Raw genomic sequence first — 26,706 nt, 5'->3', positions numbered from 1 at the left:
ATATCCCAACATCCAAAAATATTACTGACATTTGAGGAAAAAATAACAATTTTTTTTTGAAGAAGGAAAATACTTATTTGTATAATTTCCAGTAAAAACAAAAACAAACAAACAAACAAAAAAACATATTGCCTTTTCTCGGGTAGTAATACTCTCAATGGAGCTCATAACAACCTACAAAGTATGTGTGTTTATAAAGCCTTTAAGTACAGCAGCCATTCAATTTAATGACTTTATATTCTTCTCTTAGCTCTCCGCTCCCAATAGATGGTTGGAAAAACATTCCAGATGGTTTCAGTGTGCACCTTCTACTTTTTAAAGATGTATCACTTAATGAGATATCCTGGTTGATTTGTGTGTACTAGCTATTGAAAAAAAAAAACAAAATCAAAATTAAAAAATAAATCCTGGCATTGATCAAGCAGTCAATTGATCAAGTTTCTCTTACAGAGGAGATCTAGTTCAGACATAGTTCTGTTTCTCTAGTACTCTGTAACAGTTCTCTGCCCATTCACAAATACAGAGCCACTTTCAAAATTGAACAATAAGTCACTGACTCCTTTCTTACTTTTCTTCATTGTCAGAGTATTTCACATTATGGAAGTTCTTTCCAATCAGTCAGAATTTTTTTTCACCAAAAAAAAAAAAAAAAAAATCAAGTGAATAACATGGATAAAAAACAATCCAGAGATTAGAAACTGTTGATTCTTTGTATGTTAAATAACCTACTCCTAACAGGCAAAATGTGAGATGAAAAGGTCTTAAAATGTGACTTGAAATATCATATAATGTTGTTGATCAGAAACATCTGAGACAATTAATATAAAGCCTCATTTAATGTAACACTATTATTACCTAAAGGAGCTATTATTCCTAATTGTTTTACGATTTAGCTGTTGTACACTGCTTGCTCTTGATTCTTCTAGCACAGAATTTGAGGTAAGATTATAACTGATTGAATTTTAAATATCAACCAATTTTATGAAGCAAACGTCTCCTGAATAAGAACAAATGTTAGTCAGAAATTTCTTCCAACAGGGACTACTTAGGGCTCTGTATTATTTATTTTTATTTAAAATTGGGTGTCTAAGAGGAAATGTATGAGAGAAAAAAAGCTATTAGGAAGATATTAAGTGAAGAATAAAGATGAAGGCAGTGGGTGTGATGTTCCATCAAGATCAGTCCCCTGCTCCTGACTCAACATGTTCACTCTAAAGAATCAGCATAAAAAGAAAAACAGCAAGAAGCTGATTTAATGCCTACCAAACCCAATGGAAGTTCTGGAGAAAGAGATAATGAAAAAAACAGTGAAGATACCAGTGAAAAATGATATAATGTAGAGTCGATGCATGCTTGCAAGCCAGAAGGCCACATGCACCTGGGGCTGCATCAAAAGAGGTGTGACCAGCAGGCTGAGGGAGGTGATTGTCCCTCGCCACTCTGCCCTCATGAGGCCCCATTTGGAATCCTGCATCAAGGTCTGGGGCCCCCAGCACAAGAAAAATGTGGGTCTGGTAAAGCAAGTCCAGAGAAGGGCTACAAAAATGATCAAAGGTGCTGGAGCACCTCTCCTATGAAGAAAGGCTGAGGGTGGTCAGCCTGAAGTTCCAGGGAGACCTTATCGCCTTTCAGTACTTAAAGGGGTCTTATAAAAAAGATGGAGAGGGACTCTTTACTCAGGTAGATAATGGTTGGACAAGGGGGAATGGTCTTAAATTGAAATAGGATAGATTTAGAAACAGTGAAATTAAGCTTTGGTCAGAAGAAAAGCAAAGATTTTTCCCTCTCCCATATCCCCATATGCACAATTTTTTTTGCAGTAACTTATTATATTACTGCTCTTTGGAATGAATGATGAAGAATTAACGGCTCTGGTAAAAAGTTTTGTCTCACCTATGCCCCGAACAAAATCACCTAGCATTAATGTTCATTAAACAAACCCTAAAAGAAAAAAAAAGAGAAAATATGATATTACAATGTAATGACAGTGAAAAATCGGTAAAAATTTAGACATCCCCAATCGAAGTCCTGTAGCCTGTAAGAAATACTTCGCAGTGCAGAGTTACATACGTATTACAAATGTATTTATTTATTTCATCATAATAAAAAAATGATTCAAATAGAAAACAAATGTGAGAGATGATTTTAGGAAGTATCTACAAGAGAATTTAAAAAATATTTTGCCTCAAGGACTAAGACCTAAAAAAGATTAAAAAAATAAAAAAAACCACCCCGGGTATTGTAGACTTCATCAACCTCTTCCTTTTCAAAGAAATGTAAAAAATGAATGTCATTTGAAAACGTTGAATTTATAACCCATAGCAGTATAATCTATCATAAAACAGAATGTTATTGCATTTTCCAGTATAATTATTAACCTGAATCCAGAAATATATTGAGATATCTGAACAAAGTGGAGTCACTAACTGTTCCTGTCAGTGCAACATCTTTAAAAAATTACACCTCCTAATCAGAAAATGGTTGTGGCTTGTCTACAATGTCACTTTGAATGTGATTGAAAGATATAGAGCCTTTCACCTTTTACTGATACAAAGATATTTATTTATTTATATTCATATCTTGCTCTTTTTTTTTTTTTTTTTGAATATTGATAAAAGGAGAGGCATAGACTTAAAATCAAACAAAGGAGGTCAGTCTCAAAGAATATGGAAAAATAACGTGGAAAATGTAACTAGAGTTTGCCATTTCTAAATGTGTAGCTTAGAGTAAGAAAGCTTTTTAACACATTTGTTACTGAAATAAATATCAAGTATTCCTACTCCCCCAGGAGCTGGGCTCAATGATCATTGTGAGTCCCTTCTAACTCAGAATATTCTATGATTCTATTATTTTTAAAGAATGCTTATTGCAAGCCAGAGACTATGTTATTTTTCAAACCCTCATGAGCAATTAACACTTTGTTGACATCCATTTATGAAATCTTTTAAAAGTATTTGAGATGAAAATGTTAGTTACACCAGAAAATAGTCTGAAGTGTCAGGAAATAGTGCAGATTCTAGAGTACAAATCTGTCTAACTGGTTGAACCATCCTTGATACACATCAGAGAACTGTAGAAAATCCTAAAATTATCTTCCATTTCTCTAACTTGAAAGCTTCCATGTGTATTAGCACAGCATGATATAATTCACACTGAAAATGAAATATTTGTTTCAAATTCCTGATTAACACAAATCTGTTTTGATAGCTTCACTGGATATGGCAGAGTACCCTTCAAATTCTGTGAATTTGGGGGGGAAGAGAGAAAATCAGGTACAATGCACAAAATATATACTTGCACAAATATTCATCTCCATCTTGATTGTTTTGGTCACATAATTCTTCATCAGCAACGAGGACAGTTGTTCCATAGCCTCTCAAATTTAAGAGTCAATTATTGCTACAATACAGCAATGCAAAAGGTCTTTATCATATACCTGTCCAGATGCTAAATGAATCTTCCCTCTCAAAAGTCTCCCTGGCATTGCAGCATTCTTTTAAGTCTCTTTGGGCCATCATAGATCACTTGCAAACCACAGTGACTTCCAAGGACCCTGTTAACAGAGGAAGTATACAGGTACCTCTTACTTGGACACCTCCAGTTTATCAGCATCATTAATTCCTTGTGGTTCTCCCCCAATGAACACAATAGTCTAGTTATAATCACAGAAAGGCTATGGGAATGTGAATTATTGCTTTTCTCTCCTCATGAGGAATGCACTCCAAAATAGCTGTGGCATTTTCCCCTAATAGCCTCACATTTCACTTATATTTAATTTGTTACCTGCTGTCTCTCAGATTCTTTTCTGCATTGCTGCTCTCTGTCCTGCTCTCCTGTATTTTATTTCTGCTTGTTATTCTTCTTTCCTGCCCCTTGAGAGAAATGCCTTGCATTTATCCACTTTCAACCACAAATTCCTGGATTTAATCCAATGTTCTGAACTCTCCAGATCTTTCTAAGCTCCCTCCCTTTTCCTACCCTGTGCCAGCAATATGCCTCATATGTTAGCTTCTCTAGTACAAAATCTGTGGGTTTTGTTGTTGGATTGTTGGCGGTTAGTTTTGTTAGCTTATTTGTGTTTTTTGTTTGTTTGGTTTTTGTTTTGGTTTGGTTTTGGTGGTGGTAGAGGTGGTGGGTTTTGTTTGTTTGTTTAGTAAGTTCAGTTTCTCAACCATTAATTTAACTGATCAGAAAGGAGGGCAGAGTAGAAAATGAATGCATGCCCAGTGGCAGGCATCTTACTGAAAATCAGATAAACTTCCTATTGATTTTGCTTTTCTTCTGGAAGTCTTTGCTCTCTTGCTACCAAGGGCAGCAGCAAACAGGACCAGAGGTAGTGACTCCTCAGCAGGATTTCTGAGGGCAGCAGGGCCACAAGAAACGCAAAGCTTTTCCCAACTATTTGCATTCTCTAGCAGCCTTACTCCGGGAGACCAAAACTCAAAAAAGAAAAAAAAAGTTTTGATGGATACTCATGATCCTATGTTCCCTCTTATACTGCTTAAAAATAATGTATTGTTACTTTTTTGCTTATGTGACTTTTTAGGAACTGCTGGGACAGAGCTACTTACACTGATAAACACAACAGGTGAGAGAAGACAGAAATTAACATGTTCAATTATTCATTGTTCTCAATGATAAGTGATGTCAGTAAGAGCCTTTCCATACAGGTATTAAGTGTCAGCCTCACTTTCAAATGTGACATACTCAGAGAAACCATAAGCTAGGAACAACGATGATATCAGTAACGTTTATAAACAATATGAAAATAAAATAGCATAAAATTTTAAATTTGTTTTACTAGTACCACTGAAACGTTTCAATAACAGTTATAGTAGAAATTAAGTCTTCACTGTGCACAAAAGTTTCTTTCTTCATCACCTCACTCATATAAATGACTTTATATATAATTGTACATATTCATATGTAAATATCAATGTGTGTTATATTCACTTATACGTGCTATATTTACTTCTGTAGTAAGTGGAATTGCCTTTCTCAGAATAATTATTTTCTATTTTATAGATACAGAAAATAAGACTGTGGGCAAATTCATCTCTTTTGGAAGAGTCATCTTCTTTCTGAAAAAGTCTGCTTAAGTTTTTTGTTTGTTTCAGAACTGTTTTTCTCCCCACTTATTTCCCATTTCTGAAGCAAATTCCAGTTAGTTTTTTTTTCAGTCTGAATTTTCATTGTCTTTATGCAGATATTTCATCTATCCCTGTAAATGGATCTTAAATATAAAATCCCTCACATATTTTTATAAAGAGAGCAACAGTGGGAGTTTTCATTAATAAACTACAAAGAAATTAAAAAATCCCATACTAGTGAAAGCACTTTCTATTCATACTGAAAAACTTTGCAAGTGTACACCTCCTGAGGACATATGCATAGGAACCAAAGAATGACTATACAGGAAAGGAGAGGAAGTCTCCTTCTTTGCTTTTGGAATCTGAGTGAATCACTCAACTTTTCTGTCAGCCTAAAATAAGAATCAATAGAGCGTTAACTCCCTATTTTATAGGGTCTGTAAAATGCTTTGATATACCAATATATACTTATCTACAATCTACAATTCCCAATAGTTAAGCAACTCCCTGTAAAGAATAAAGTCACAGAACAGATATTTGCCCCCTTAATTAGTTAAAACTCTGCTATTTGTAGAAACTTGTGATGGTGATGCTCTTCAGTCAAGGTGCAGGTTTGCAGGACAGGTGCAAACAAACAATTAAACATGATTATTATTAATATGATGCCGAGTGGAGCTCCTCAAAGAACAAAGAGACTTTTGTTAAACAATAAAACCCATAAGCACTTAAAGCCTACATTTTGGTATAAACTTAAACAGAAGGTATGTATATCTTGCCCTAAATTTTCCACTGAAGACAGAAGTGAAGACTACCTTAATAAAAAGGAGAAGTTACCCCCCATCTGAGGTTGCAGGGGTTTGTATTTGTTCCTCTGGATTGTTTGTTTCTAAAGATTCCTCCTAGAAAGGAAAAAAAGATAAGAAAAATGTCTCCTCAGACTGATTAATAATGTTGTTAAGCTCATCTGGCAACATTTTCTTCTTTGTAAAAGACAGCTGCCCTTTGCAAAGAAATATTCCCTTCTTTTTTTCTTTTCTTTCTGCCTTTTTTTTTTTTTCTTTTTCTTTTTGCGAGCTACTGTCTATGGGAAGAGAGTACTTTGTCTTAATGGCATGATTGTCTGTAATGGAAAGACCTGGAAAGAGAGAACTAAAGATGGAGATGAGGCAGAAAAAAAAGTTTTACCACTTTTCAAGGGCCTGAGAAATGCTCCCTGCCATGACAGCAGTAGATTATAAAGGGATTGCTAAAGAAGTTTTCTTGCTGCTGCACATCTTTGTAAAAACATCAGTCCTAGCACAGTGATTATTTCTCAGTTTTAGGGCTCTGAGCTGCTTATCCTGTTTGTATGAATAAACCCTCCACCTTCAACCAAGTCTGCAACCAAACTGCTCCTTCCCTAAGCGAAATTAAAAATTCACTACAGAAAAGTCTAGGATGACCAGCAGGACTGTCTTAAACAGATTTTGATCAGGCAGAAGCCTCACAAATAGAATATGAGAAATGTGCTACTTGGAGTAGTTAAAACCCAGGCAGAGAGCTTTGAACAAGTTGATTCAAGATCCAAGAAATATTTTACAGAGTAAAAGGTGAAAGAGATTGTGTTAATACTTCTGTGTGGGCCATTAAAATGCACCAGCACACACAGTGCAGTGTAGGCTGCTGGCACACTGCTGCAGGACCACCTTCGATTTCTGCTGGCAATGAACTTCGGGGATGCTTTTCAGTGTGAACTCATTAAAACTGTTAGAGCTGGCACTCATTTGAAGCTAATTTCTAAGAGGTACATTGATGCACATGTGGCCTGTGACTTATTTGAATCTGTCAGGTTCTTAACTATCATTGACGCTGCTGAAGCTTCCTTTCAGGAAGTGATAGATTTAGCAGGCAGCTAAGAAAAAGAGAACAGCTCCTGTTTCCTCCCCTCATTCACCCTTGCACATCATGCTGTTTGTGCTGCAGTAAATGAAGAGGAGATTAAAATACCTCTTATTAATCTCACACCTTTCACAATTGATTTCATGTTTTACAAGCTAGGGTAGTGATAGCTGATAACATGCTAGGGAACACGGAAGCTGACTTTTCCATTGCATTTAGCACAATATTCTTTCAATAACAATCAACAGCAGGCTACAGAACAGTGTAAGCTATCAATATTTTCCTTATTATAGGTTAATAATTACTGTCACTGTTCAGGAGATACCACGTGCTGTTCAGAGTGATCTCCCCAGCAAGTATAGCTGGCACACAGGCCCAGGGACTGGAGTACTCTCCCACTTTCCTCCAAAACAGCCCCATTTTGCCAGTCATGTGGCAGAGGAGCTATAAAGGAGTTGCCTTTCACACTAGAAGCATACTTCAGTCACAGCTGGGCAGCCCAGAGAAGCAGTGAGTAGCAGATACCTGCCATGGGTGCACCCAGTAGAAAAGTGGCCCTTCCAGGGCAGCAGCCCAGAGGAGCTGCTTGTGGGTTTCTGGATAGAAGTTGTAATGGGTGGAGCATGAGGGGTGCAAAGGAGTTACCCAACTGAAAGACAGTGTCGAGCTATCCACTTCTTTAGGGTGGTGGTGCCTACGGAGAGATGCACCATGACGAAACCCAGAACCAGTAAACAGTAACACTGTGACTAGGAAATGAAAACATTAATGATGTGCTCTTGAGGGCTGATCTCAAGATGAAGCAAAAATATTACCTTTTCAGGTAGCAAGAGAAACAGTTAAAAAACTACAATTGCAAGTAGAAGGGAAATAATAGAACAGAGACTACACAAACATAAACCATCCTTTTTCTTGTATGTTCAGCAACTTCTTCCTCCTTTTCAATGCCTTGACAAGATCTACACCTCTGCTTTAGAGCTGAGAGCTTGAAATTGCCATCTAAACTGTTTCCAGCCAAACCTGCAAATGCTGTAGGACATGACAGGAAATGATGCATTGACTTTATCTAATGCATTGGTATTTATGGTCTGGTCTTTTGGAGTAGACATGATTTCAGCGTCTTTTTAAAAAGCAAGAGCTGTAGGAGTTGCTAATCTTGCTACTGAACAATATGAAGTGGCTAACACTGCAGGCATTCCAGAAGGAAAATTTTTTCCTTCTTTAGTGAAGATTTGAAAAATAAACAAAGAAAAAAAAAAGAAAAGAAAAGAAAAGAAAGGAAAGAGAGAAACTTTACAATACAACTGACAGCTGTCCCAGCTCTGCAGATTTCTTACAGTACAGTACCTATGCCGAGCCATGAATACTCAAAATGCATTATGGATTTAATTTTGGCCTCTTTTTATGTAAAAGAGTACTCTAAGTTAAGAGTTCTGGTATTGAGCTGCACTCCTGTTTGTACTGTACCTGCAGGTCCCACATAAGATCTATCACGTTAGGCATTGTGATACCTAAATATGGGATATGACTTAGACTGCCCTTGTTTACCTACAGTCTAAACTGCCCTCGTGAATTATTGTAGGAGATTCTGAACTCAGATTTCCATGATCCAGTCACGGACTAAACTCTTTTTCTGAGCCTAAAGTATGGTTTTCCTCTAACGTAAGCCATTAGCTTGAATGTAATGTTTCAACAAGATTAGTCTCTTTACCTTACTCTGATGCTTTTTTTTTTTTTTTTTTAAGAACATGTCAGAGAATAGTGATGAAAGTGATGTACAATTACTGTTTGGTGAGGTGAGTATGCAGTGTTTTTTTCAAAGAAATAATCAAAAGCACTCCTTCTTTCTCTACTACTGATTATGGCCAGATTTCAAGAAAGTAATGAAGCCTATCATAAGCAGTAATTTGTGCAGAGGACTGAAAGTTAAAAAACACAGTTTAGGACCTTTCTGAAAGTCCATTTCAGTTAGATTTTTCAGCTATAAGGACAAGGAAGCAGTAGTCTCTACATGCCCAAGCACTCTGTTGTATTGCCATTTCTTTTTCACAAAGACTGTGATCTGTACCTGTGATTACACCTGTCCTACAGATGTCAGCAGGCATCTGTAGGGTACATGCAGTATACGCAAAAAAAAAAATAAATATGTTTGGAATATCATTCTATCCATCATTGCTGCACATTTTGTATTTTTATATTTAAATCCCTGAATGAGGATGGAGATTTGATAGTTATAATTTACTGAAATTAAAAGTCCTCATGCTTCTATCCTAATATCAGAGTAGTCTATGATACAGTAACATACTTTGCCTTCAAAATTTTACCATAGAATCATAGGCTAGTTTGAATTATGCTCTGTAATCTCACAAATGCAGCCAAGTATTCCATGACCAGCACTGGCACCTTTCCATTCATCGCTGTTTCTCTAGAGATCTTAAGCTGTTTTGAAAGATGCATGTCAGTGTGCTACTAAGTGGTTTTAGCACTTACTCCGGAACCATTATAACAACTGGAAACAAGAAGGAGAGGGAAGAAGACTTGCTCACAGACATATCTACACAGAGCGATTTGTCATTGGGTTTTTCATTGCAGCATACTGACATTATACCACAAATCACAAACTTAATAGAATGGATGTGTCAATATTCTGGATATAAAGTTTAGCACAAGGGAAATTAATATTATCATCAACATTGGATTAGTAGCTCCATATAGTGATATAGTATGATGAAAGTATTCAGTCAACAGAATAAATAAGCACAAGGAAAAATAAAACTGAATATCAACGGCTTTGTATTCTAAGTAGAGCCTTCAAGAGCATTTGCGCTTCTGTTAGAAGTAATCTGACAGAACCTAAGCCAGATTTAGGATAAAATGAGAGGCAAATAGATTTAGAAGATAATTAGAAACTGCTTACCAAGAGAATGAGGTCTCCATATAGAATCATAGCATAATTCAAGTGAGGATGGACTTCTGGGGGTCATCAGATCTGCTCCATTCTCTCACTCAAACCAAGGCTAATGCCAAAGTTAAATCAGGTTACTCCTGGTCACATCCAGTAGCATTTTGAATATCTGCAAGGAAAGATATTTGTCAGACTTTGCAGGAGCCTGTTCCATCACTAACACCACCACCATAATGTAGATTTAGTTGCTTGTTCATCCCATTGAATTGTTGGGTTCAGAATGGAAAGCTGCATTCAGGGGCTGCTGTAAACTTGAAGCTATTAATGAACAGACATTTCTCAAAATTCCAGTGTCAGAGTGAACATCTTAAGACTAAGAAATGCAACAGCTGGGCAGACAATCCTTTATTTTCACATTTAGCAGGAAAATAAAGCAAACTCTAGTCTTCAAACATTCAAAGAAAAACATAAACAAACAAACATAAAAGGCTTGCTTAGTTGAATATTATTTTCCTGAAAACATGCTCCAGAATTGCAAAAACACTTATTAAAAAAAATGTTATGCCATGGAAAAAAAAAAAAAAAAAAAACACGTTCAATAGAAAATCATTTAAATAGATAAGGTTATGCAAAAGAAGCAGTAAAATGTTTTCAAAAAATAAACTCCCTTTTACTGGTTAAATTTTTAAAGCTTAGATGGTACAAATAACTGATTTTCAGTAACAGCATATATCTTTCCTGTGTCTGATTAGCTGTTACTGTTATTTATAGCTCTGTGCATGTGATAGAAACATAGAGAAGACAACATGAATCTTTCTGCCTCTGTTGACAGGCCTGCTAATCCATTACTTAGTCTTCTCCATTCTTGTTTCACTTACCTGTAAACCAATAGTGTCAGTGCTGAATTATTTTTGATATTGAAATTATTGATGAATTGCAAAGGTTAAAATTAAAGTGTGATTTATGTTGTGATCAGCAGCATGGTGTTAGAGCACCAAGTGATCTGTGCAAAATTATAACCATAAATACACTTGAGTCTTTGTTTTAGAACCTCTGCCAAACAGTTCTACATCTTTTTTTTTTGTTTGTTTGTTTCATTCTGTCTGTTTTTCCTGTCTCTGATTCTTCAGTAAAAGAAATGCAAATAATTTGCTGATAAAGATCATAACCTCCCCAGTTTTGATGATTTTCTGAGCAAAAATATGTTACTCTATTTCACTGGAGGCTTCTGAAATGCTGCTTCAACCACTGGAGGAAACCTTTACTGGAGGTGTAGCATACATTAAGTTTCTCATTTGACAGAGGCTACAGTTTATAAAATTCCTGCTATAATTCACTACAGCTCAGTAACACTGGACATCTCTACTAGTGTGGAAAACTACTTAGCAACTAAAAGAATTATTTACCTGAACTGGAATAAAAATTGTCCCTATCTACAAGTCTTTGCTTGGCTCATGTAGGTATCAGGCTTTCAGATGATATGTACAACAACAGAGAATGGCCCATTTGCCATATACAAGATAATTACTTTGTAAAAAAGCATTCCTAAATAGTGTTTTTTTGTTTATTTGTTTTCCTGAGGAACAGAAAAGTTACAAATCCTGATTATCCTATCAATATTTCCCCTTTTTTGTGTCTTTATGTGCTTCAGGTTTGGAACCAATAAATCCAAAAATAAAACAGGATAATCCTGCAGACCTGAACCTTCAGCCTCAAGGAATAACAGTCAGAAAAAAAAAATCTCCTGTCTCAGCATGTCTCTCACTCATATTGCATAACAGAGGTGAAATTCAAATGCACTTTTCTGACTGCACCTAAGCATGTATGTGTGGCCAATTCCTCTGTGATGCAGAGCTGTGTGGCCTCAGTGTGCAGACTACAACTGTTGACAAAAGGGTTGGAGAAAAGCAAACCAGCAGTTTCTAGTCCTTTCCTTCCCAAACTGGTGCTAGTTAAAATTTGAACAGATAGCACAGGATAAAACATTGTGAGGAAAAAAATGCAAAACTAGTATTTCACATACCCTGGAAGACAAAGGTGTAGCAAAATGTTTCATTAGGAGGTCTTTGCAGAATTAGAATGACCTTAAGTTCCAGACTGTATAATTCCTGAATCTGCTATTAAAGAACACTTTTAATGGCCTAATCCCCATGATGCTGAAAGTCAGGATTTCCTGTAGTGAAAAGCACAGCAAGCAACCGGCATAGCACCAAGCATGACTCCGAGGAGCTAGGAGAGTGGAATTTCTAAAGCCCTGGCTAAAATCTTAAAGAAATCTGTCTTCTGATATTTGCATTCTTTCATCTTGCTGAAATATATATTTGACTTTCCCGGAGTAATTTAATGAAGAAACAACCTCTACTGGAGAGTTACCCAAAGGGTAACATTTGTTAGCATGGTACTGTTTTAATTGGTTACACAAAGATTTTGTACAACAGCTCCTGTAGAAAAGGTAGAAATTATGACAAACAAATAAATTCAAACTAAACAAGCATTTGTTTCTCTGCTTGCACTTTCTAGTCACAGAGCAGTACCTCACTTTGGTAAGCCTTCTTGCTGGATAGAGTTCAAGAACATTTGACAAAGGATGGTGGCATGTCTATTTTCACATGCATTGAATGCCTCAACTGATTTCAGAAGAATGCTTGTGGAATAACCCATTGGTTATGGAAAGTTGCCCAAGCAGAGGATTTTCACATCTCTTCTCTGAGGAGTGCCAGTGTTTCCCAAGACAGCATTCTGAGTTGTCAGTGAACATCTCTGAGACTCCCACTTACATTAATGAAACTGCACAGCATGAGCAAAAAGCCTTTTTAGTCCTATTCAACATTTCTTCCAAGACACTGAACATATTGTGTTCACTTTGGAGCAGTGTTTAATTCTGGGGATTCATTAGAGACATGATTAATAATTATTATCCTGTCCATATTAAAGAGAATATTTTAGGTAACGAGAAAGATTATAAGCACTTCTCAAAGTTGCATCCAAATGAATTTAGTTTGATTTAGCAATTGATTTCATTTCAATCCACTGGAAATTTAGCAAGCTGCCATTTGGTTGTCATTTATGTTTTACTTTGTTTTGTTTGTATTTATTATTACTGGAGCTGTGAAAACAATAGCTGAAAAGTATGTTAAAAGCAGTGCTTTACAAATATTCATTTTCAGTTGTAAATCGTTCTCACTCTAATAGAGGTAACTTCTGCTCTCTTTTGCTATGAAATAAGGATGCTGATCATCAGAATGAGGCATCGTTACATTAACAAATTTATATTTCTCTTCTGGATGGTGATGATTTGTGAGAAGGATGCCCAATAAGTTACACAGAGGATAAGAGACCTCTCTTCCCAGCCTAGGGCCAGGTTGTGCCCAATTTAACATTTTCTCTATTTCTATTATTACAGAGATTTCCCAGGGAAAAGAAGTGCATACACGGACTGTTATCTGCTCAGTTACACGTATATCTGAGATCAGACACAATGGAGCTATCTCTGGTGGTATGATTTCTCTACCAGAAGAAACGGAAATTTGAATTACACAAGCATCCATGGTTTAAATGTAATATTATTTATAGGAACTTCCTAATATGTAGGACCAGTAAAATAACAAAATTTAAAAAGTGAACAATGGTGTGTTTTTTTTCTAAGTTGCTTCTTCAACTGCATTGATCAGCAATTCATCATTTTGTTTAAAATTCAATATTAACAAAATTGTAATTTATCAGCCTTATTCTTAAATCAATTCCATAATCATAGCCATGCCCTATTATGAAGTAATGGCAATGTTAATTTTATTCTGCCAAATGTAAATTGACTGATTTATCACATCATTCTACAGATCCTTCAGGTTGTTTCTAACAATAAAAGGAAGAAAAAAAGAAAGCCCACTGTAATGACTACAGTTTTTGTTTTAAATATCACTGAGAACAGGCAATCAAGATATATATATCCATAACATAAAAAATAATGTAAATCCCTCTGGTCTCTCTGACTTCAGCCTGTCTCATGGCTTCTGACATGGATTTTTTTTTTTTTTTTTTTTATGTCAAGTGAGAATCTAGCCTTCAATTTCTGTTTCATTTCAGGTAATGGTTTCGTAATTATGATGCAGAAAACTTAATAAAATAATTGAATAATTATAATGAGTAACAGATGATAGATTCTGTTCCTGACTCAAGATTAATTTGACATCTTGGCAGCGTGGTCTCTCTCTATATACCTCTCTTTCTTTATGAAAAAAGGATGCCATATGAAGACATTTTGGGAATTCTTTGAGATTTAACCAAAAAAGCTTGTAAAGCAGCCCCAGATTTCCAAGTGAAGCTTGGGTATTCAGGGATATTGTCATCATCATCCTCTTATTGAAATTTCTGTAGACAAAATGTCATTCTTAGCAGTTCCCAGTAACCTGATGGCACAGGATTAACCAATTGGAACTAAGTTAGCAAACCTACTTGGTTAGCAAACCTGTTAAGTTAGCATGAACAAAACAGAGTTTGGTTGAATCAGAAGTGTCTGACAAAATGAGAGAAGAAAAAAGAAAACAAAGCACAATTACCAAAGCAGCCAGTCATATAACTGATTTAAATGGTTTACAGCCAGCTGGAAGTGTGGCATAGATAAGGCTTTGCCATGCTGAACCAGTTTGCACTCAGTTGTTCCTAAAACCTGCCAGTTATAAATCCTTTACGCAACACAGATCCCCAGCACTTGAAATATCAGGAAAATTCCTTTGGCTATGAGCAGCAAGCTGTTCCAGTCATTGTCACCAACCACCTGTCACAGACGTGATTCCACCCGCAAAGTGGTATACAGCATTGGCATTTAGAAAAACACACTTTGCCTCAATTAAGTTCTAGAAATAAACCATGTTTTTTCCTGTTTACAAAACACTTCTCCTGCCCCAAATTTCAGCAATTGTTAATTGCTGTTGTGAATAATCTTTTACAGGCCATTCTCATATTCTCTAAATCTGTCTCTTACCCCTACTGATTGCATATCTAATTTATTGTGAACAGAAGAAGCTAATAATATTACATCTGCTAAAGTAGCTGAGATGCATGAAAAAAAAAGACCAGCCACTAATGTTTTGTATTATGTAGCTTTTTAAGGTTTTGACTGTTGGCGTTATGCAAAGTACAATCATTATAGCCATTGCTTTGGTAGCTGCTAAATTTTCACAAGGACATGCTACTTGGCCTGGAGCACCTCTAAATAATGATAAAAAAAATCAAAATAAAAGTATTTGGCATATAATTACATAAGATGCACTGTAAGCTAGCCGCAAGTGATAACATACATTAAACTTAAACAAGACCCTAGATTCTTGGCAGAAGCCTCAGGGATTCATGTGATGTGAAAAACAAGCACAAGGACAATTATAAAAATGCTGCAAGAACTACTTATTTGGTTATAATGTTGGCTGTGTGTAACTGTAAAATGTACTTCGTAGTAAATTGCTTTTGCACACCACTGCCTCAGTGATTATATGTTCTATACTTCATGTTGTTTCTTTTTTTTTTTTCCCCCCATTATAGCTTTCTGACAGGAGGCATACCCAGTCTACTGAAAATACCTAATCCACGATCCAAAATGTAGGACAACTTTAGAACAGCTTGGGAAAACCTGACATCTTTGAACCACAACTAAACACACAGGACTGTGAACACTGAGTAGTTATTTTTAGAAAACTTTTTGCAATGAATGTGTTCGGCAATTTTGCAAGACCTTTGTTTTAACACTGAAGCATTCTTTGCTCTGGACTCTGAAAATAAAGAGACACAGTAAAGAAATATATGTTTAAAATGTGCAAATAGGGACAGCAAAAAGGAACAAATTGAAAGAATCATTAAAAAAAAAAAAATTACTTATAAAATGAAAGAAAAACAGAAATAGAACTGGATGGTTGTGTTCTTTTTCAGAACATAGTCCCCCAATTTCTCTGATATCTTTCCAAAAAGTGCTTTCTAGAAAATTTATTAAAAATAAATAAATTATTTAAAAAAAAAAAAAAAAAAAAAAAAAGGAGCACTCTATTGATTTTCCTAGAGCTTCTGTGCATTAGGACAAAAAGAACTGATGTGACTGGTCAATAGGTACTCTGACTGACTGCTCTTCATATCCTGAAGCTCTCCTTGCAGTCTCCTCCCTACATCTTTCCCTCCTCAGGTACCTCAGGTATTTGAGTTCTTTTCAAAAAGGACTGGCCTTAACAGAGGCTTTAAGAGATAGGAAACCTTTCCGCTATCTGCATTTGCACTCTGCTTGTATATCGTTTCTGAGATGGAGAGCCAATTTAGTTTTAAAAGTAGTGAATCCATTATTATATGCCAACAGTATCTGAAACATGGCAGGACACAACCTGGTGAGATTTATGGCAAGCAGATGAGAAATTTTCCTATGAAGCTGACTATTTTATAATATCTCTAGAAGTTAGAGCTCATCTGCTAATTTACAGTAATTGACTAAATGAATAATTCTGTCTCCATGATGCCCTGCAGGTCAAAATTTGCCCTTCAAGGGTGATCTTTTCTTAGGGCAAAGGGGAGCATGGCTGGTGCACACACAGACAGTTCATGCCCTTACTTAATCCTTTTGTGAGTGGTGACTTTCTGAGTGACACTTTAAGTGCACAACAATTCCTCTTATTCCGGCAAATGATGAATTCAAATGATCCGAGGTATTTTATGCAAAAGCTATAATGTTGTCTGCAATTAAAGAGCCCATTTACTTCCATATTCATTTGTTTTGACCTTACTTGAAAATCACTCCATTAAAAAAAAAGAAGGTAAGTGCTGTTTATCATACAGTGCTCTGGGAAGTTAGACAGAAATATGAAGTTGAAGATAACTTTCCTCTTTGGTTTGTTTGCTAATACACATACCAGCAGTCTCAAACTGTGTCATGAGTCACTCAATGGCCTACAGCACATCTACATGATTAATTTACTGCTCACTGCTGGACTGAACTTAAACTTTTTCATAATACCTGGAGTCTTTCCATCAGCTTTGATGGGTATGCACAAGGTCTATACCACTCATTTCCATCTATCCCTTTCTGATTGGGGGGGAAAAAAAAAAGAAAAAAAAAAGTTACCTTTCTACCAGGACAAGTGATCATGACTAGATAGTAGGTGGAAAGACTTGCTGTTGACCAGCTAATTTGCTTCTGTCAACAAGGGAATTATGCACTTCATTCATAAGAGAGAAGCAGCAATATATTTATTGAAGAAAATAGGGATTTAGCAGGGCTTAATCGTGAATAAGACAGTGACTTAATAAAGCTCTAATAGTAAATGCAACATTAAGCAGATTCATGATGGCAAAGTCACTTGATTATTTGCTGCATGGAGGACAGGGTCAGACTAAAAGCATCAGGGAGACCCTCACACTGAGTGACAAGGTTCAGAACAGAGTTCCTTTTGTCATCTAAACTCCAAGGAGTTTAGAAATGACTGGATCCTATCCCAATCCCAGACTTAACAGTTTGCGCCTAAAGGATTACGTACACAATTAATTCTTTATATCGCTTAGATAAAATTACAATTTCAGCATGCATAGCAAATTACTTGCACAGTTTCAACAAGCTAGCTTTTAGTCACTTACTGTGTATCTGTCACAGGTAGAAGAGTCTCTCAATAATGAGGAGCAACCTTGAGGTGCATCCCTGCTCAAGGAGAAGATCCTAGCATGCAGCCTAGCATATAGCCTCACTATAGTACAAGAGAACTTAATGGGCTCTAGCTGTCCCCTATTTACAGGGTAAGATGATTGACAACTACTTGTATTTGTGTACTGCCTTGTTTGGTTGGTGTGTGCTCTATTAGCCCTTGGATTTATCTCCCCCAAATCCACCTTGAGCCCAATTTGGCTATCACAATCAGATGCTTTCAGCTGTCTGCCAAACAGTCAGCGCTGATCGTTATCACCCAAGCAGGGTTATGAGTGAAGGGGAGGATTAGGGGGGAATGGGGGAGTACAGCAACACAGCTTCTAACAGCAATCAAGCAAGCAATGACAGTGTGAATAAGATTGATTAACTGAAGAAGTTTGGTAACTGAGGCAAAAAGCATGTCAGGAGAACAGAATTTTGTTGCCAAAAAGATAGCAGTTGAAGTTACTGAAGCTGACATTACTCCTTATGGTGCATTCAGATAGCCTTTTGAAGGGTTAATGTTAGCATTCTGTATTTCTGATATTAAAGTTCTTCCAAAGTCGTAAAGCGTAATGTACCAAAACAGCAGCCCTTAGTAATTCGCAGTGATATTTCTATAGAGGTTGGAGTCCATCACTTACAAGTCTTGGAACAATGCACCCAAGGATCAAAAATTTCAGCTAGGTACTAGCACTGCCTTATCTTAACAGAAAAGAATAATAATAAAAAAGAATAGTGAAACTGAGAGTTTAAAAAAAAAAAAAAAAAAAAAAGAGAGAGAGAGAAAGAGAGAGAGAAGGGCATCTGAATTGTTTGACAGAACTGTGTGAAGATGTTTTTCTCTGAGATCTCTAAAGATGGTAGCTTTGGAAGAAAATATCCTGAATCAGCCCTGAGAGCAGTGGATATCACCTAGAAAACCCATTACAAAGTTGCAGATCAATATTTTAAACTCAATCTGGCAGAGAGATTAGTGTGTAGCAAAAACGTGCAGTGGCTGGCCACATGTATTAGTGCATTGCTAGCACTCAGATGACACCCCGACAGCATGACATGAGAGGCACAAATCTGAATAGGGTGGTACAGATTGTGTGGGTGCCAACAGGAGTGTTAAAATGACAGTCCCACAGAGATGCACTGGTCTTCAGATATGCATAAGCTGTGTGATCCTAAGGCATTTCCACTAAAGTCTGAGTGATAACTCACGTCAGAATAAGCCCAGAAGATCATTCGGGGGGAGGGGAGTGGGAACACAAAAACCCACAGTGCTCTACAACCATAAAGTGCATCCTAGAGTTCAACTGCTCTGCAGGCCAGTCTCTGGCACTACTGAATTGAGCATGATGTGAACACAATCTTTCCCTAACATTAAAAGGAGCCCATAGGCAAATACTGCTCTGTGAACCAGCCAGTGAAAATTGGTCTGCAGTGCAAGTGCGTGGGACTGTGGGAAATACAGGCTCTGTTATTATGAGCAACCACAGAGAGGATGTCAGCGGTCCTGTTCAGAATATGTTCTTCTCTTTCTTTTTTTTATTCTACTGGAACTCTCAAATATACTGTGGAATTCAGCTTTTCAGTTGGAAAATACCCTAAATGTCATGTAGGGCACATGTTTTCCTGCTCCAGCAACTATTCACCCCTTTTCTACAATTCCAAATGTTAGCAATAAGGTAGCACATTTATTTCCTACAAAGCACTAGTTACTCATAAAACCACGCTATCACTGCATTAGCTGGGGATGACTGAAGGCATGGCCACTGCATTAATACTTTACCATCGACAAGCTTTGATCCTCAGCAGCTGCAGTTCACCATAGACCTGCCCACCTCTCTGGGCAGATGCCAATTTATTCCAGCTGGATCTATGCCTACTGGCTAAAAACACCTAAGCTCAAGTCTAATGCACTTTCAATGGTTCCCTTGAGAGTGAGTATGCCTACTGACACACACAAGTTTTAAACTAACTCATCTCCTGAGAAAAGAGTAGGCAGAATGCACCATTTTCCCTGTTGGCTTTTTAACCAGATACTTCTCTGGCATCCAAACTGAATTTTCAGTCAGTCAGCTACAGGCTGTCACCATCATATCACTAACTACTTGCATTTTATTTAGACTTGGTTCAATTACACATAGCTGACTTGAAGTCTTGTTTCTGGATTGCAGTACAAGCATGGTGAGATCTACTTACAAACGTTGGAAAATTTGACTGCATATGTTCCCCAACTTATCTGAAAAGCCTGGGGGCCTGTGGGGAAAACTCTGTGAAATTTTACAAAATGTTGTAACCTTCCTAGGGCTCTATTGCTGTAATTCACCCTTAGCTATTAACTCACTGGAATTGGAGTATCAAGCAGGCACACTCTATTTATATTTAATCCACAAGCTCCTGAATGTTGATATGTGCCAGCAAATCAAATGTAAATGCAAGGTAATATGTAATCTTTGTAAGTTAAGGAAAATTATCAACTGACATACATTACCATGTGAAATAACTAAATCAAGCACTATTCCTTCCAAATGAACAGAGATAAGTGCACTGCACTGCATTTGAAAGGTCTAGCAGCTCAGCAAAGACTCTGTTAATGAGTCAGAAGGCTTATCCAAGGGGGTATTGAAATAACCCAGCTCAGCAGCCTAGGGTTTCTTTTATTTATTTAATTAATTACTTTGTTTACTAACTCTAAAAGCCACTGCACTGCAAGTTGGCCATGAAGAAATCAAAGACTGATTAACGGAGAAAATGAAGGGAAAACATCTAATCTGATTAATGGGAAGATAAACACGATCCCTCTTTGTTTTAACGAACTGCCTTGAGTTGAAATGAGACTCAAATCCTGACTAGCACTGCTCTTGTATTTTAATATACCCATCTTGAATCTTGCCTCTAATTCTGTGGTAGAATTCTTCAAAGGTGTTACTATTCATGTATTATTTTTACATCTTTCTATTAGTGGCTACAACAACTCGATTCTCCATTGCTAAAGAGAAAGTAAATAAGGTGCCCTAGCAGCTCTGAAAAGAGAATTTCAAAATGTCATGTTTTTCAAAAAGCCCAGAATCTCACACATTCTGCAATGGTTTCATGCAGTGATGGAAACCTGTGGTGATGCTTATAGTAGGTCAAGGTAAGAGATCTGACTGTGCATGTTCTGTACAAAACCTATATTCTTGATCACAAAATTACTAATCATCAGGTTTTCATTTAACAAAATCAGTGTCCACAATAATATCCGAGTTTCTAGGCTCCTTCAGAAATTAATTCTAAGGCTGAGTAAATGCTGCATAAAACATAGTTCTATCTCCTTTAGCCTTTTGAAAATAGCTGAATTTGCTAACATTTGGATACTTCTACCTGGAAGCAACTTGAGAACTTCACGCTGCAGAGTTGGTTAGCACTACAAGATTAAGCGTGAAATAAAGTGCTGTGACATACCCATTGCCTTTTTATGGAGTGTTAGAAGTTACAGCACACTCCAATATAAAAATGATACCCAAGTTCTAATTATTTTTTTTCTTTTTTTTTTTTTCCCTTGCAAATGAAATGGGAACCAGACCATTCAGTAACTTCATGAACACCAAAATCCTTTCTTAATCTCAATTTAGACATCCTGTAAAGAGTTAAAAGGAGTTAAAAGAGTTAAAAGAGTTAAAAATTTGGTCTGTGGCAAATATAACTGATACAATATAGTTGTACTCATACTTCTGTATGAGAGACCCAGAGAAAGAAAGTTCAGAAGATCTAATCTGTTAACTCATTCAGAGCATAAACACCAACAAACTCAGAAACGTCACACCTTGGTGGTGCATTTGTGTACTATGAGAAAGAAAAACAGATGTCATGGGGACTTCATTAGCAAAATTTAAATACTTCAAGACTTTCATTAGCAATGACAGTGTCAGTGATTTCTAAGAGTTAAATTTAGGTGTTCTTAAAACTCTACAAATCCAGCTTTTGAGCCATGGATGCTTTTGAATATGCCATCTGAATCATCTGTATTTTTCAAACCATTTCACCATCTGCCTGCTGCAATCAGGGGCTTCACAGAGAAGCTTATTTTTAACTATGAATCAGCAAAAACCTTGTTAATAATTAATGACTTATAAGACATAACACTTGTACTCAATAATGCTAATTTGATGGATTCATGAACAGCTTCTTAAGGAATATCAATATTTATTGTCAAAGTAGAGGTGAGTTTAAGCAAACCAGCTGCATATTTTCTCTGCTTTGCATGCTGCTTCCAAAGAGGAACACAAAAAAAAAAAAAAAGAAATTTGGCATAACTCACATTATCAGGATAGATTTACCAATCACAGCAAACTGAATTATACCTATGGAAGGACTGGGTGCTTTGATATTATTAACAAACAAATTCAATATTTAATATAAAGTCAGCCTAAAGGAGAGAATTATTTTTGCAATATAAGCAGAACAGTGTAGCATGCAAAGGTACAATTGCTTTGAAAAATCGTTTTTCATGAAAGTGTTGTTAATAAATACTACTGTGTCTAGAGTGAATTAGACCTTTCTCATTAATTTTGACACATGAAAATGTTTCAAATGATTCAATTAATTCAAAAATTATTTTCAAGGAAAAGATGTATGCTTTTCTGCCACTTAACTAATAATGAAGTCAGCATGATGTTGCACTTAAACATGGAAAACCTTGTGCTGGAAAGATCCAGATAGCATGGTAAGAGTTGTTTTGGCTGGAGCCTGCATCATTTCAGGTTACAGCCAGACCTTGCAAATAAAAATTCCAGCTAGCACATCAAAAGCCCTGTCACTTTCTAATGATAGACTATTTTACCTCACAAAAATCAGTGCAAAATGAAAGACTTTCCCTTCTTACTGTGAATTTCTCTTTTTCTTCCTCAGCAGAAATCTCGCTAGCTACCTATTAAGCTCCAGTTGTGACCATTGCCCTACCTAATGCTTGCTGTCAAGGTTGAATGAGTGCTTGTGTAGGAGTCCTCTGGTGTTGTAACTTCTGCTTGTGTTGTGATTCTTTTTGTTTTTTCTGTTTTTTCCTGTTTTTCTTTCAGCATTCATGTGTGATTCAATGTAATTGAAAGAGCTGTGAATCATTTTTAATATCACATATCCATTATATATTTTTACACATATTTATTTATAAGAGGTGATATGCTAATTGAGGACATTAAGGGATGCAGAAAGTGGTTATCTTGAATGAATCTGCACTGAAGGTGTTCTTCAGCATGGATTTTACCAGGCTGACTGCTTTCCTAGCTTGAGGCTTACTTGTTCATAAAAAGGCTTCCTTTTGGTTTGTGGGAGTCTAAAATACTGAAAACATTCAATTATAAAAGCTGTCATTGTGAGAACAGGGCTGCAAGAAATCTGCCCTGGCTGAATTATAAAAAGCATGGGACAGGCTTTATTCAAAATAAATAATATAATAAAGCCTACAGGCTTTGTTCAAAATCAGAATCACTGGAATTCTGCTCTTAATGACAGTGACCTCATGATTTGACCCCATACTTCTGTACAGTAGATTTCACCCTTAGTCCTGCCTGAAAACAAAACTTGGTACAAGCTCAGAATCATCTCTTTGAACAAAATCACAAGAACTGCTGAAAAATCTTTTTTTCTGACTGATTACAAACCTGGCATCCAGATGACAACCTTACGGAAAGAAGCAATCAGATGCACCCATGGGTCCAGCTTCCCTTCTTTCAGTAACACAAATTTAAATTTATGTTTGAGGCCTGATGTAAATGGTGCCCATCACATCCCAGGACTTGTATTAAACAAATTCCAGGGACAAATGAATAAAACTTCAATATCCAGAGAAAATTATAAAATTGGGAAACCTGGTAGGTAACAGTGTTTCTTCCATCTTGCAAGTCATGCACAGTGTTATGTGAATGCCAGCCGAACAGCAAACATCTGCACAGCTACAAATTCAAATCCCTCTAGCTAAGGTGGAGAATTTTTGTTAGAAAGTTGCAAGGAAGTAGGATGCACTTACTCATATAGATTCTTGTTATCTCCAGACCACCACAGCTCACTATAATTTAGTACAATTTGGTAACTTCTGCCCAAGTAAGACCCTGCAATGAGATTACAGGAGAACTGAAGGTCAGTTCTGAAGGGTATCATCAGAAGCAAATGCAAGGTCTACCTGCACTATATTTATCTCTAGTAAATGTTGAGCAACAAATAGGATAAAGCTGGAGGTATATAGTGGGCAGAGAGATAACATTGAAAGCAAAATGTTTGCTAGTTAGTGTATAGGCCAGGGAAAATCTTGCCAGCTTACACTAGGCAGACCTAGAGCACTGGGACTCAGTACAGTCACCATTCTATTAGCTGTTGCCTGAACACAGATTTTTTTTTTATATATTATTTTTTTTTAAGATTAAAATAATTTTTAAAGTAGTTTTTTTGTTTGTTTGTTTGTATGTTGGTTTTGCTGTTGTTTTTGGCAGAGGATGAATGCATATGTGAGAAAAAGCAAAGGAAAACAAAGCAAACGAAAACAAAGCAAAACAAAACAAAACCAAGCAACCAGCCAAACAAACACAAGCCGGCAACTTTACAAGATGTTTAGTAGAATAAATGTTTTTTGAACTAGGAATTCCACTTCATCTGTCCACCCAAGGAGCTCCAGACCTGTACTAGGAAACAGAGTATTCAAAGTACATTAGCAAATATGCTGCAAAACAGGTTTTAACTGTAAGTGTAAACTAAATGCCAAATTACAATGGAATTTCTATGTAACCTTGTGCTCTTACTCATATTTTCTCATGAAACACATTTTACATTGAATACCATTTTGATTTACTTATGACTCACTATGAAGCAAGTTACCACTCCTTTTTACAGCTAATTTATCACATATATCTTACAAAATAACCAAGGAAAAATCACTGAGATATAAATTACATTTTCATTTAATCTTGTAAATTATTCAGAACTGGTTTTACTTCAAACAATAAGGGAAAAGTAGTATGTCCAGCAGTTTATAATCTCACAAAAAATACCCCTTATGAAATAGACATAACTCAGAATTTGTATATATACTTATAATAATTAATATTCTTAGTCTCCTAACAACACTCTCTCTGAAGAAAAGAGAAAAGAAAACAACAAAGGAAATATTCCCAAGGCACAATATTTCTTTTGTTTTTGAACTCTCAATCTGCATACTCATGTTCAATGAGTAACATCTACTGACATCTCCACAGCTACCTTTTTACAACAAAACATCGTCTTCCTCTGAAAGTCAGAAGCCACCACCTTGTGCAATGTTAAATGATGTATTCTAATCAAAGAATTCCAAACTGTGACACATTTCTTAATTGGAAAATATTTCCAGTTCCTATTTTGAAAGTAATCAAAGACTTCTAACACTTACATCAAAAACACCTATTCCTAAGGGCACAGAAAATTTAATATCAAATACTAGGAAAAGTTTCTGAGCACTTTACACTTTTTACCAGTATTCATTGACTAACTCAAATGTTCTTTTAGCAGCCAATCATTGTCAGCCTGTTTGCTGTTTGATAATCCGTGAAAAATTGGTTCTTCATTTGAACGCACTTTCCTTTGACAGCCACCTACACTATGAAAACAAGAATCACAGTTATTGTTTCTAAACTTTGTTAAATGAAGGATTTACCACTCTGAAATAAAACAAATAGGAAAAAATAATTCTTACAATTTTTTCCAATAAGCAAGATGAACTATTGAATGCAATTTGCAGCAGCTACAACTATTATAGCTGTTTTAATAATGCACATATTTATTAACTACTGTAATATCCTGTGGTGTTCACAATTATGTTCACTGTGGATAGTCTGTTGACTCTGCTGTAGCACTGACATTATTTGTATCTTTCCAATGAAAAACATGACTGAGGATAGCCAGATAGTAAACAATAATACATTTTAAAAATATAGATGTTTTGTAGTTTAGACTTCTTCTAAATTAGCATATATTATCACAAAATAAATATATAAAAAGTCACAATAACTGAACAGTCTTGATGTAAGGTCCAACTGGTGCACAACAACATGTGAAATTAAGACATATTCCTTTCTTGCTCTGGAGAAGTGAAAATAAAACTGTAAGTTTGGCAATTTTTAGACCATGTTTAGGTAAGAGAGGAAATAGTACAGCCAAATCAAGATAATTTGTTCCTGTAAAACAAATGTCAACAATTCAGGAAACTACTAGGTAAGATTCTAGAGGGAGGACAAATACATACGCCCTGAAACATATATCTATAACAAGAAAAGACAACACTCAAGGACAAGAACGTATAAGGAATGACATTCTAAAGGTAAGACAACAGACAAGACATATCTGAAGCTCTTTTCTAACTCTATTTCCTACTGTTTGACCTAAATTCTGCCTTTCAACTACAGTTCAGCAACACAGAATGTTATACAATATGAGACAGACAACATAAAGACTAAACTCATTTAACTGGTGGAGGGGGATACCCAGATCAAATCAGAGTGTGTGGCAGTATCTGGTGAGCCAAGGACAGAATGAAATTTTAGGGCAAGATAACAGAAGCAAGGATAACTCAAGGGAGACAGAGAGTAGAGGGTGTCAAGGAAAAAATATAAAAGGTAGTTTGGGAATTAGCAGTATTCTTTGTCTTGCACGTGCAGAAAGAGGAAGCCCCCATCCCTCTGAGTCAAGGCAATGTCTGACTGAGAAGCTATATGTATGGAAAGGAAAAGTGAGACAGGAAAGGATGAAACTTTGGTAGTTAAAATGCCAATACACACACAACACACATCAACTGTGTTAAAGTTAGCAAGTAACTTACTGAAGATGAGAAATGTAGCCTCAAGTAGTCATAAGCTTCATCTAGGAACATCAAACAAGAGACTGATTGTCTCTAGACAACATTATGTGAAAATCTGGATTATTAATTATGAAACAGATGACAATTAATGGCAATACTGTGTTTAGAAAGGATGAATCTGATTGAAAACTAAGTGTTTTTATCTCCCAAATAGAAGACCCGGTTGTATCTTTAAAACAGATTCTAACAGTGTTGAAAGGGAATGAGGCAAGTTAAAACAGGCAGCAAAATATCCACAAAACAAATTTTTATTCATTATATTTTCTTTCAATTCTTGCTCAGCTTGAGCACTTTTAAACAGCTCAACAAGTGAAAGATGAACGCTCAAACATAC

The sequence above is a fragment of the Aythya marila genome, assembly GCF_965140915.1.
Source record: "Aythya marila genome assembly, chromosome: 9".
Lineage (NCBI taxonomy): Eukaryota > Metazoa > Chordata > Aves > Anseriformes > Anatidae > Aythya > Aythya marila.
The sequence above is the reverse complement of the archived record's forward strand: the minus strand, read 5'-3'. Positions refer to the sequence as shown.